The sequence below is a fragment of the Oncorhynchus keta genome, chromosome 4 (assembly GCF_023373465.1).
Source record: "Oncorhynchus keta strain PuntledgeMale-10-30-2019 chromosome 4, Oket_V2, whole genome shotgun sequence".
NCBI lineage: Eukaryota > Metazoa > Chordata > Actinopteri > Salmoniformes > Salmonidae > Oncorhynchus > Oncorhynchus keta.
In genome coordinates this window covers 1,613,696-1,626,434 of record NC_068424.1, presented here as the reverse complement: position 1 = coordinate 1,626,434, position 12,739 = coordinate 1,613,696, and positions in this window count along the sequence as shown.

Here is a 12,739-nt window from a genome sequence, read left to right as displayed (position 1 = left end):
TTCCTCAATGAAGTTGGAAAAATAGGATGATCGAGCAGCAGTTAGGGCTCTTCGATACTGCACGGTACTGTCTTTCCAAGCTAGTCGGAAGACTTCCAGTTAAGTGTGGCGCCATTTGCGTTCCAATTTTCTGGAAGCTTGCTTCAGAGCTCGGGTATTTTCTGTTTTCCAGGGAGCTAGTTTCTTATGAGACATGTTTTTAGTTTTTAGGGGTGCAACTGCATCTAGGGTATTGCAGGCTTGTTTTCGAATTGCTGTGCGTTTTGTTGCCAACCTATTTTGCTACCTGACAACTTTACGGGTTTCACTTTTTAATTACCGTTCATATATTTATTTTTCCTCAACTTTTTCACTCCGGACGCTTTATCTGGACACGATTCGTCAGGACCTCCAACAGCCGAAGCTAAGTAGTAACATTAACATGATGCCTTCTAATTGCAGCCGCTGTGTTCGCCTTACGGCGAGGATAGCTGTACTGCAAGCCCAGCTTCAGACGCAATCGTTAGGCAAGGGTAATTTCAGTGTAGGAAAGGATGAAACAGCGTCTGTGCCACCAGTAAGTGCAGATAGTAGTATAAATCCCCTGGCACAGTCCCCGCAGCCGGACAACTTTCTCACGGTTTCTGGAAGGAAATGCTGTAGGAACGCTCAACCGGTGTCGCTCATTCAGCAGACAGAAACTTTCAACCGGTTTTCCCCATTAAGCAGCGGGTCGGTGTCAGAGGCCGAGTCTTCTCTGGTCTCTACTACTCCCGTTACGGGGTCTGAGACGCCGAAGCTTCCCACCATTAGCTCTGACAAATTGAAAACTCTAGTCATTGGCGACTCCATTACCCGCAGTATTAGACTTAAAGCGAATCATCCAGCGATCATACACTGTTTACCCGGGGGCAGGGCTACCGACGTTAAGGCTAATCTGAAGATGGTGCTGGCTAAAGCTAAAACTGGCGAGTGTAGAGAGTATAGAGATATTGTTATCCACGTCGGCACCAACGATGTTAGGATGAAACAGTCAGAGATCACCAAGCGCAACATAGCTTCTGCGTGCATATCAGCTAGAAAGATGTGTCGGCATCGAGTAATTGTCTCTGGCCCCCTCCCAGTTAGGGGAGTGATGAGCTCTACAGCAGAGTCTCACAACTCAATCGCTGGTTGAAAACTGTTTTCTGCCCCTCCCAAAAGATAGAATTTGTAGATAATTGGCCCTCTTTCTGGGACTCACCCACAAACAGGACCAAGCCTGACCTGCTGAGGAGTGACGGACTCCATCCTAGCTGGAGGGGTGCTCTCATCTTATCTGCCAACATAGACAGGGCTCTAACTCCTCTAGCTCCACAATGAAATAGGGTGCAGGCCAGGCAGCAGGCTATTAGCCAGCCTGCCAGCATAGTGGAGTCTGCCACTAGCATAGTCAGTGTAGTCAGCTCAGCTATCACCATTGAGACCGTGTCTGTGCCTCGACCTAGGTTGGGCAAAACTAAACATGGCGGTGTTCGCCTTAGCAATCTCACTAGGATAAAGACCACCTCCATTCCTGTCATTACTGAAAGAGATCATGATACCTCACATCTCAAAATAGGGCTACTTAATGTTAGATCCCTTACTTCAAAGGCAATTATAGTCAATGAACTAATCACTTATCATAATCTTGATGTGATTGGCCTGACTGAAACATGGCTTAAGCCTGATGAATTTACTGTGTTAAATGAGGCCTCACCTCCTGGCTACACTAGTGACCATATCCCCCGTGCATCCCGCAAAGGCGGAGGTGTTGCTAACATTTACGATAGCAAATTTCAATTTAAAAAAAAAAAAAAAAAAAAAAAAAAAAAAAATGACGTTTTCGTCTTTTGAGCTTCTAGTCATGAAATCTATGCAGCCTACTCAATCACTTTTTATAGCTACTGTTTACAGGCCTCCTGGGCCATATACAGCGTTTCTCACTGAGTTCCCTGAATTCCTATCAGACCTTGTAGTCATTGCAGATAATATTCTAATCTTTGGTGACTTTAATATTCACATGGAAAAGTCCACAGACCCACTCCAAAAGGCTTTTGGAGCCATCATCGACTCAGTGGGTTTTGTCCAACATGTCTCTGGACCCACTCACTGTCACAGTCATACGCTGGACCTAGTTTTGTCCCATGGAATAAATGTTGTGGATCTTAATGTTTTCCTCATAATCCTGGACTATCGGACCACCATTTTATTACGTTTGCAATTGCAACAAATAATCTGCTCAGACCCCAACCAAGGAACATCAAAAGTCGTGCTATAAATTCACAGACAACACAAAGATTCCTTGATGCCCTTCCAGACTCCCTCTGCCTACCCAAGGACGCCAGAGGACAAAAATCCGTTAACCACCTAACTGAGGATCTCAATTTAACCTTGCGCAATACCCTAGATGCAGTTGCACCCTAAAAACTAAAAAAATGTCTCATAAGAAACTAGCTCCCTGGTACACAGAAAATACCAGAGCTCTGAAGCAAGCTTCCAGAAAATTGGAACGGAAATGGCGCCACACCAAACTGGAAGTCTTCCGACTAGCTTGGAAGGACGGTACCGTGCAGTACCGAAGAGCCCTTACTGCTGCTCGATCGTCCTATTTTTCTAACTTAATTGAGGAAAATAAGAACAATCCGAAATTCCTTTTTGATACTGTGGCAAAGCTAACTAAAAAGCAGCATTCCCCAAGAGAGGATGACTTTCACTTTAGCAGTGATAAATTCATGAACTTCTTTGAGGAAAAGATTATGATTATTAGAAAGCAAATTACGGACTCCTCTTTAAACCTGCGTATTCCTCCAAACCTCAGTTGTCCTGAGTCTGCACAACTCTGCCAGGACCTAGGATCAAGAGAGACGCTCAAGTGTTTTAGTACTATATCTCTTGACACAATGATGAAAATAATCATGGCCTCTAAACCTTCAAGCTGTATACTGGACCCTATTCCAACTAAACTACTGAAAGAGCTGCTTCCTGTGCTTGGCCCTCCTATGTTGAACATAATAAACGGCTCTCTATCCACTGGATGTGTACCAAACTCACTAAAAGTGGCAGTAATAAAGCCTCTCTTGAAAAAGCCAAACCTTGACCCAGAAAATATAAAAACTATCGGCCTATATCGAATCTTCCATTCCTCTCAAAGATTTTAGAGAAGGCTGTTGCGCAGCAACTCACTGCCTTCCTGAAGACAAACAATGTATACGAAATGCTTCAGTCTGGTTTTAGACCCCATCATAGCACTGAGACGGCACTTGTGAAGGTGGTAAATGACATTTTAATGGCATCGGACCGAGGCTCTGCATCTGTCCTCGTGCTCCTAGACCTTAGTGCTGCTTTTGATACCATCGATCACCACATTCTTTTGGAGAGATTGGAAACCCAAATTGGTCTACACGGACAAGTTCTGGCCTGGTTTAGATCTTATCTGTCGGAAAGATATCAGTTTGTCTCTGTGAATGGTTTGTCCTCTGACAAATCAACTGTACATTTCGGTGTTCCTCAAGGTTCTGTTTTAGGACCACTATTGTTTTCACTATATATTTTACCTCTTGGGGATGTTATTCGAAAACATAATGTAAACTTTCACTGCTATGCGGATGACACACAGCTGTACATTTCAATGAAACATGGTGAAGCCCCAAAATTGCCCTCGCTAGAAGCATGTGTTTCAGACATAAGGAAGTGGATGGCTGCAAACTTTCTACTATTAAACTCGGACAAAACAGAGATGCTTGTTCTAGGTCCCAAGAAACAAAGAGATCTTCTGTTGAATCTGACAATTAATCTTAATGGTTGTACAGTCGTCTCAAATAAAACTGTGAAGGACCTCGGCGTTACTCTGGACCCTGATCTCTCTTTTGAAGAACATATCAAGACCATTTCGAGGACAGCTTTTTTCCATCTACGTAACATTGCAAAAATCAGAAACTTTCTGTCCAAAAATGATGCAGAAAAATTAATCCATGCTTTTGTCACTTCTAGGTTAGACTACTGCAATGCTCTATTTTCCGGCTACCCGGATAAAGCACTAAATAAACTTCAGTTAGTGCTAAATACGGCTGCTAGAATCCTGGCTAGAACCAAAAAATTTGATCATATTACTCCAGTGCTAGCCTCTCTACACTGGCTTCCTGTCAAAGCAAGGGCTGATTTCAAGGTTTTACTGCTAACCTACAAAGCATTACATGGGCTTGCTCCTACCTACCTCTCTGATTTGGTCCTGCCGTACATACCTACACGTACGCTACGGTCACAAGACGCAGGCCTCCTAATTGTCCCTAGAATTTCTAAGCAAACAGCTGGAGGCAGGGCTTTCTCCTATAGAGCTCCATTTTTATGGAACGGTCTGCCTACCCATGTCAGAGACGCAAACTCGGTCTCAACCTTTAAGTCTTTACTGAAGACTCATCTCTTCAGTGGGTCATATGATTGAGTGTAGTCTGGCCCAGGAGTGGGAAGGTGAACGGAAAGGCTCTGGAGCAACGAACCGCCCTTGCTGTCTCTGCCTGGCCGGTTCCCCTCTTTCCACTGGGATTCTCTGCCTCTAACCCTGTTACGGGGGCTGAGTCACTGGCTTGCTGGGGCTCTCTCGTGCCGTCCCTGGGGGGGTGCGTCACCTGGGTGGGTTGATTCACTGTTGTGGTCGGCCTGTCTGGGTTGCCCCCCTTGGGTTGTACCGTGGCGGAGATCTTTGTGGGCTATACTCGGCCTTGTCTCAGGATGGTAAGTTGGTGGTTGAAGATATCCCTCTAGTGGTGTGGGGGATGTGCTCTGGCAAAGTGGGTGGGGTTATATCCTTCCTGTTTGGCCCTGTCCGGGGTGTCCTCGGATGGGGCCACAGTGTCTCCTGACCCCTCCTGTCTCAGCCTCCAGTATTTATGCTGCAGTAGTTTATGTGTCGGGGGCTAGGGTCAGTTTGTTATATCTGGAGTACTTCTCCTGTCCTATTCGGTGTCCTGTGTGAATCTAAGTGTGCGTTCTCTAATTCTCTCCTTCTCTCTTTCTTTCTCTCTCTCGGAGGACCTGAGCCCTAGGACCATGTCCCAGGACTACCTGACATGAGGACTCCTTGCTGTCCCCAGTCCACCTGGCCATGCTCCTGCTCCAGTTTCAACTGACCTGAGCCCTAGGACCGTGCCCCAGGACTACCTGACATGAAGGCTCCTTGCTGTCCCCAGTCCACCTGACTGTGCTGCTGCTCCAGTTTCAACTGTTCTGCCTTATTATTATTCGACCATGCTGGTCATTTATGAACATTTGAACATCTTGGTCATGTTCTGTTATAATCTCTACCCGGCACAGCCAGAAGAGGACTGGCCACCCCACATAGCCCGGTTCCTCTCTAGGTTTCTTCCTAGGTTTTGGCCTTTCTAGGGAGTTTTCCTAGCCACCGTGCTTTTACACCTGCATTGTTTGCTGTTTGGGGTTTTAGGCTGGGTTTCTGTACAGCACTTTGAGATATCAGCTGATGTACGAAGGGCTATATAAATAAATTTGATTTGATTTGATTTGATTTGATATTGCGCAAGGTTAAATTGAGTTCCTCAGTTAGGTGGATAACTAATATTTGTCCTCTGACGTCCTTGGGTAGACAGAGGGAATCTGGAAGGGCATCAAGGATTATTTGTGTTGTAGCACGACTTTTAATGCTCCTTGGTTGGAGTCTGAGCAGATTATTTGTTGCAATTGCAAACGTAATAAAATGGTGGTCCGATAGTCCAGGATTATGAGGAAAAACATTAAGATCCACAACATTTATTCCATGGGACAAAACTAGGTCCAGAGTATGACTGGTATATCTGGAGTACTTCTCCTGTCTTATCAGGTGTCCTGTGTGAATTTAAGTATGCTCTCTCTAATTCTCTCTTTATCTCTTTCTTTCTCACTCTCTCCCGGAGGACCTGAGCCCTAGGACCATGCATCAGGACTACCTGGCATGATGACTCCTTGCTGTCCCCAGTCCACCTGGCCGTGCTGCTGCTCCAGTTTCAACTGTTCTGCCTGCGGCTATGGAACCCTGACCTGTTCACCGGACGTGTTACCTGTCCCAGACCTGCTGTTTTCAACTCTCTAGAGACAGCAGGAGCTGTCTCTAGAGATAATGAATGATTGGATATGAAAAGCCAACTGACAATAACTCCTGAGGTGCTGACCTGTTGCACCCTCTACAACCACTGTGGTTATTATTATTCGACCATGCTGGTCATATATGAACATTTGAACATCTTGGCCATGTTCTGTTATAATCTCCACCCGGCACAGCCAGAAGAGGACTGGCCACCCCACATAGCCTGGTTCCTCTCTAGGTTTCTTCTTAGGGTTTGGCCTTTCTAGGCAGTTTTTCCTAGCCACTGTGCTTCTACACCTGCATTGCTTGCTGTTTGGGGTTGGTAATGGTAAAAATTCCATGTCTTGGGTCAGTTAGGATCACCACTTTCTTTTAAGAATGTGAAATGTCAGAATAATAGTAGAGAGTGATTTATTTCAGCTTTTATTTCTTTCATCACATTCCCAGTGGGTCAGATGTTTACATACACTCAATTACTATTTGGTAATATTGCCTTTAAATTGTATAACTTGAGTCAAACATTTCGTGTAGCCTACCACAAGCTTCCCACAATAACTTGGGTGAATTTTGGCCCATTCCTCCTGACAGAGCTGGTGTAACTGAGTCAGGTTTGTAGGCCTCCTTGCTCGCACACGCTTCTTCAGTTCTGCCCACACATTTTCTATGGGATTGAGGCCAGGGATTTGTGTTGGCCACACCAAAACCTTGACTTTGTTGTCCTTAAGCCATTTTGCCACAACTTTGGAAGTATGCTTGGGTCATTGTCCATTTGGAAGACCCATTTGCAACCAAGCTTTATCTTCCTGACTGATGTCTTGAGATGTTGCTGCAATATATCCACATAATTTTCCTCCTCATGACACCATCTATTTTGTGAAGTGCACCAGTCCCTCCTGCAGCAAAGCACCCCACAACATGATGCTGCCACCCCCGTGCTTCACGGTTGGGATGGTGTTCTTCGCCTTGCAAGCATCCTCCTTTTTACTCCAAACATAACGATGGTCATTATGGCCAAACAGTTCTATTGTTTCATCAGATTACAGGACATTTCTCCAAAAAGTACAATCTTGTCCCCATGAGCAGTTGCAAAATGTAGTCTGGCTTTTTTATTGCAGTTTGGAGCAGTGGCTTCTTCCTTGCTGAGTGGCCTTTCAGGCTATGCTGATATAGGACTCATTTTTACTGTGGATATAGATACTTTTGTACCTGTTTCCTCCAGCATCTTCACAAGGTCCTTTTCTGTTGTTCTGGGATTGATTTGCACTTTTTGCACCAATGTACGTTCCTCTCTAGGAGACAGAACGCGTCTCCTTCCTGAGCAGTATGACAGCTGCATGGTCCCATGGTGTTTGTACTTGCGTACTATTGTTTGTACAGATGAACATGGTACCTACCTTCAGGCGTTTGGAAATTGCTCCCAAGGATGAACCAGACTTGTGGATGTCTACTATTTTTTTCTGAGGTCTTGGCTGATTTCTTTTGATTTTCCCATGATGTCAAGCAAAGAGGCACTGATTTTGAAGGTAGTCCTTGAAATACATCCACAGGTACACCTCCAATTGACTCAAATAATGTCAATTAGCCTATCAGAAGCTTCTAAAGCCATGACATAATTTTCTGGAATTTTCCAAGCTGTTTAAAGACACAGTCAACTTAGTGTATGTAAACTTCTGACCCACTGGAATTGTGATTAAGTGAATTATAAGTGAAATAATCTCTGTAAACAATTGTTGGAAAAATGACTTGTGTCATGCACAAAGTAGATGTCCTAACTGACTTGCCAAAACTATAGTTTGTTAACAAGAAATGTGTGGAGTGGTTGAAAAACGAGTTTTAATGACTCCAACCTAAGTGTATGTAAACTAGTTTTAATGACTCCAACCTAAGTGTATGTAAACTAGTTTTAATGACTCCAACCTAAGTGTATGTAAACTAGTTTTAATGACTCCAACCTAAGTGTATGTAAACTAGTTTTAATGACTCCAACCTAAGTGGATGTAAACTAGTTTTAATGACTCCAACCTAAGTGGATGTAAACTTCCGACTTCAACTTTATTTTGTAGCATTAAGATTTTCATTCACTGGAACTAAGGTGATCAATCCATGAAAAACAGCCCCAGACCATTATTCCTCCACCAAACTTTACAGTTGGCACTATGCATTTGGGCAGGTAGCGTTCTCCTGGCATCCACCAAACCCAGATTCGGCCGTCGGACTGCCAGATGGTGAAGCGTGATTCATCACTCCAGAGAACGTGTTTCCACTACTCCAGAGTCCAATGGTGGTAGCATTACACCACTCCAGCTGACGCTTGGCATTGGTGATCTTAGGCTTGTGTGCAGCTAATTGGCCATGGAAACCCATTTCATGGAGCTTCTGACGAAAGATTATTGTGTTGAAGTTGCTTCCAGAAGCAGTTTGGAACTCTGTAGTGAGTGTTGCAATTGAGGACAGACGATTTTTACACGCTTCAGCACTCGGTTGTCCTGTCCTGTGAGCTTGTGCGGCCTACCACTTCACGGCTGAGACGTTGTTCGTCCTAGAAATTTGACAAACTGACTTGTTGGATAGGTGGCATCCTATGACACAGCTATAGTAAAAGTCACTGTGGTCTTCTGGAAGTCCATTCTACTGCGAATGTTTGTCTATGGAGATTGCATGACTGTGTGCTTGATTTTATACACCTGTCAGCAACAGGTGTGTCTAAAATCTTGATTTTATATGTGTATAAAGTATCTGAATCCTCTCATTTGTCCACATACTTTTGTATATATAGTTTATCTGTGACCAACAGATGCATATCTGTATTCCCAGTCATGTCAAATCCATAGATTAGGGCCTAATAAATATATTTTAATTTACTGATTTCCTTATATGATCTGTAACTCAGTAAAGTCTTTTTGAAATTGTTATGTGTTGCAATAATATATTTTTTCATTGTAGATTCAAGAGAGAGAGAGGCACGTTAGAGTTCACTCCAGACCTGACTGCCCTCGACCAGCACAAAAACATCCTGTGGCGGACTGCAATAGCATCGAATAGCCCCGTGATATGCAACTGTTCAGGGAAGTCAGGAACCAATACACGCAGTCAGTCAGGAAAGCTAAGGCCAGCTTCTTCAGGCAGAAGTTTGTATCCTGTAGCTCCAACTCCAAAAGTTCTGGGACACTGTGAAGTCTATGGAGAACAAGAGCACCTCCTCCCAGCTGCCCACTGCACTGAGGCTAGGAAACACGGTCTCCACCGATAAATCCATGATTATCGAAAACTTCAATAAGCACTTCTCAACGGCTGGCCATGCCTTCCGCCTGGCTACTCCAACCTCGGCCAACAGCTCCGCCCCCCGTAGTTCCTCACCCAAGCCTCTCCAGGTTCTCCTTTACCCAGATCCAGATAGCAGATGTTCTGAAAGAGCTGCAAAACCTGGACCCGTACAAATCAGCTGGGCTTGACAATCTGGACCCGCTATTTCTGAAACTATCTGCCGCCATTGTCGCAACCCCTATTACCAGCCTGTTCAACCTCTCTTTCATATCGTCTGAGATCCCCAAGGATTGAAAGCTGCCGCAGTCATCCCCCTCTTCAAAGGGGAGACACCCTGGACCCAAACTGCTATAGACCTATATCCATCCTGCCCTGCCTATCTAAGGTCTTCGAAAGCCAAGTCAACAAACAGGTCACTGACCATCTCGAATCCCACCGTACCTTCTCCGCTGTGCAATCTGGTTTCCGAGCCGGTCACGGGTGCACCTCAGCCACACTCAAGGTACTAAATGATATCATAACCGCCATCGATAAAAGACAGTACTGTGCAGCCGTCTTCATCGACCTCGCCAAGGCTTTCGACTCTGTCAATCACCAAATTCTTATCGGCAGACTCAACAGCCTCGGTTTTCGGATGACTGCCTTGCCTGGTTCACCAATTACTTTGCAGACAGAGTTCAGTGTGTCAAATCAGAGGGCATGCTGTCCGGTCCTCTGGCAGTCTCTATGGGGGTGCCACAGGGTTCAATTCTCGGGCCGACTCTTTTCTCTGTATATATCAATGATGTTGCTCTTGCTGCGGGCGATTCCCTGATCCACCTCTATGCAGACGACACCATTCTATATACTTTCGGCCCGTCATTGGACACTGTGCTATCCAACCTCCAAACGAGCTTCAATGCCATACAGCACTCCTTCCGTGGCCTCCAACTGCTCTTAAACGCGAGTAAAACCAAATGCATGCTTTTCAACCGATCGCTGCCTGCACCCGCATGCCCGACTAGCATCACCACCCTGGATGGTTCCAACCTTGAATATGTGGACATCTATAAGTACCTAGGTGTCTGGCTAGACTGCAAACTCTCCTTCCAGACTCACATCAAACATCTCCAATCAAAAATCAAATCCAGAGTCGGCTTTCTATTCCGCAACAAAGCCTCCTTCACTCACGCTGCCAAGCTTACCCTAGTAAAACTGACTATCCTACCGATCCTCGACTTCGGCGATGTCATCTACAAAATGGCTTCCAACACTCTACTCAGCAAACTGGATGCAGTCTACCACAGTGCCATCCGTTTTGTCACTAAAGCACCTTATACCACCCACCACTGCGACTTGTATGCTCTAGTCGGCTGGCCCTCACTACATATTCGTCGCCAGACCCACTGGCTCCAGGTCATCTACAAGTCCATGCTAGGTAAAGCTCCGCCTTATCTCAGTTCACTGGTCACGATGGCAACACCCATCCGTAGCACGCGCTCCAGCAGGTGTATCTCACTGATCATCCCTAAAGCCAACACCTCATTTGGCCGCCTTTCGTTCCAGTACTCTGCTGCCTGTGACTGGAACGAATTGCAAAAATCGCTGAAGTTGGAGACTTTTATCTCCCTCTCCAACTTCAAACATCAGCTATCCGAGCAGCTAACCGATCGCTGCAGCTGTACATAGTCTATAGGTAAATAGCTCACCCTTTTTCACCTACCTCATTCCCATACTGTTTTTATACTGTTTTTATTTATTTACTTTTCTGCTCTTTTGCACACCAATATCTCTACCTGTACATGCCCATCTGATCATTTATCACTCCAGTGTTAATCTGCAAAATTGTATTATTCGCCTACCTCCTCATGCCTTTTGCACACATTGTATATAGACTGCCCATTTTTTCTACTGTGTTATTGACTTGCTAATTGTTTACTCCATGTGTAACTCTGTGTTGTCTGTTCACACTGCTATGCTTTATCTTGGCCAGGTCGCAGTTGCAAATGAGAACTTGTTCTCAACTAGCCTACCTGGTTAAATAAAGGTGAAATAAAAAAATAAAAAAAGAGAGCTGTCGTCCAGGGATGATCAAGTAGAGTCCGACTACTGCGTCCAGGGATGATCAAGTAGAGTCCGACTACTGCGTCCAGGGATGATCAAGTAGAGTCCGACTACTGCGTCCAGGGATGATCAAGTAGAGTCCGACTACTGCGTCCAGGGATGATCAAGTAGAGTCCGACTACTGCGTCCAGGGATGATCAAGTAGAGTCCGACTACTGCGTCCAGGGATGATCAAGTAGAGTCCGACTACTGCGTCCAGGGATGATCAAGTAGAGTCCGACTACTGCGTCCAGGGATGATCAAGTAGAGTCCGACTACTGCGTCCAGGGATGATCAAGTAGAGTCCGACTACTGCGTCCAGGGATGATCAAGTAGAGTCCGACTACTGCGTCCAGGGATGATCAAGTAGAGTCCGACTACTGCGTCCAGGGATGATCAAGTAGAGTCCGACTACTGCGTCCAGGGATGATCAAGTAGAGTCCGACTACTGCGTCCAGGGATGATCAAGTAGAGTCCGACTACTGCGTCCAGGGATGATCAAGTAGAGTCCGACTACTGCGTCCAGGGATGATCAAGTAGAGTCCGACTACTGCGTCCAGGGATGATCAAGTAGAGTCCGACTACTGCGTCCAGGGATGATCAAGTAGAGTCCGACTACTGCTTCCAGGGATGATCAAGTAGTCCGACTACTGCGTCCAGGGATGATCAAGTAGAGTCCGACTACTGCGTCCAGGGATGATCAAGTAGAGTCCGACTACTGCGTCCAGGGATGATCAAGTAGAGTCCGACTACTGCGTCCAGGGATGATCAAGTAGAGTCCGACTACTGCGTCCAGGGATGATCAAGTAGAGTCCGACTACTGCGTCCAGGGATGATCAAGTAGAGTCCGACTACTGCGTCCAGGGATGATCAAGTAGAGTCCGACTACTGTCGTCCAGGGATGATCAAGTAGAGTCCGACTACTGCGTCCAGGGATGATCAAGTAGAGTCCGACTACTGCGTCCAGGGATGATCAAGTAGAGTCCGACTACTGCTTCTTTCACTCATATAATTATGGGATATTGTAAATCGTTCAGAACTATCCATTTAATTAAGTAGGCTTTCTATGCTGTCGGTCTTGACTTTTTTATGGGGGGGGTGAGTCTGTTTTTGAGGTCTTCACACACATCCTTAACCAAGAGCTGAGAGAAGAGATGAGAGCTGGAATGTTATGGGGTGTCGGCTTCCAAAAGGTGAGGGTGTATAACACAGTCTGCAATAGACTATACAGGACAGTTTACTGATAAGATATATTGTTGTTTTTAGTCTGTTCATGATAAAGTCTGAAGCTTGATCTAAACTGTAGACTTTTCCTGT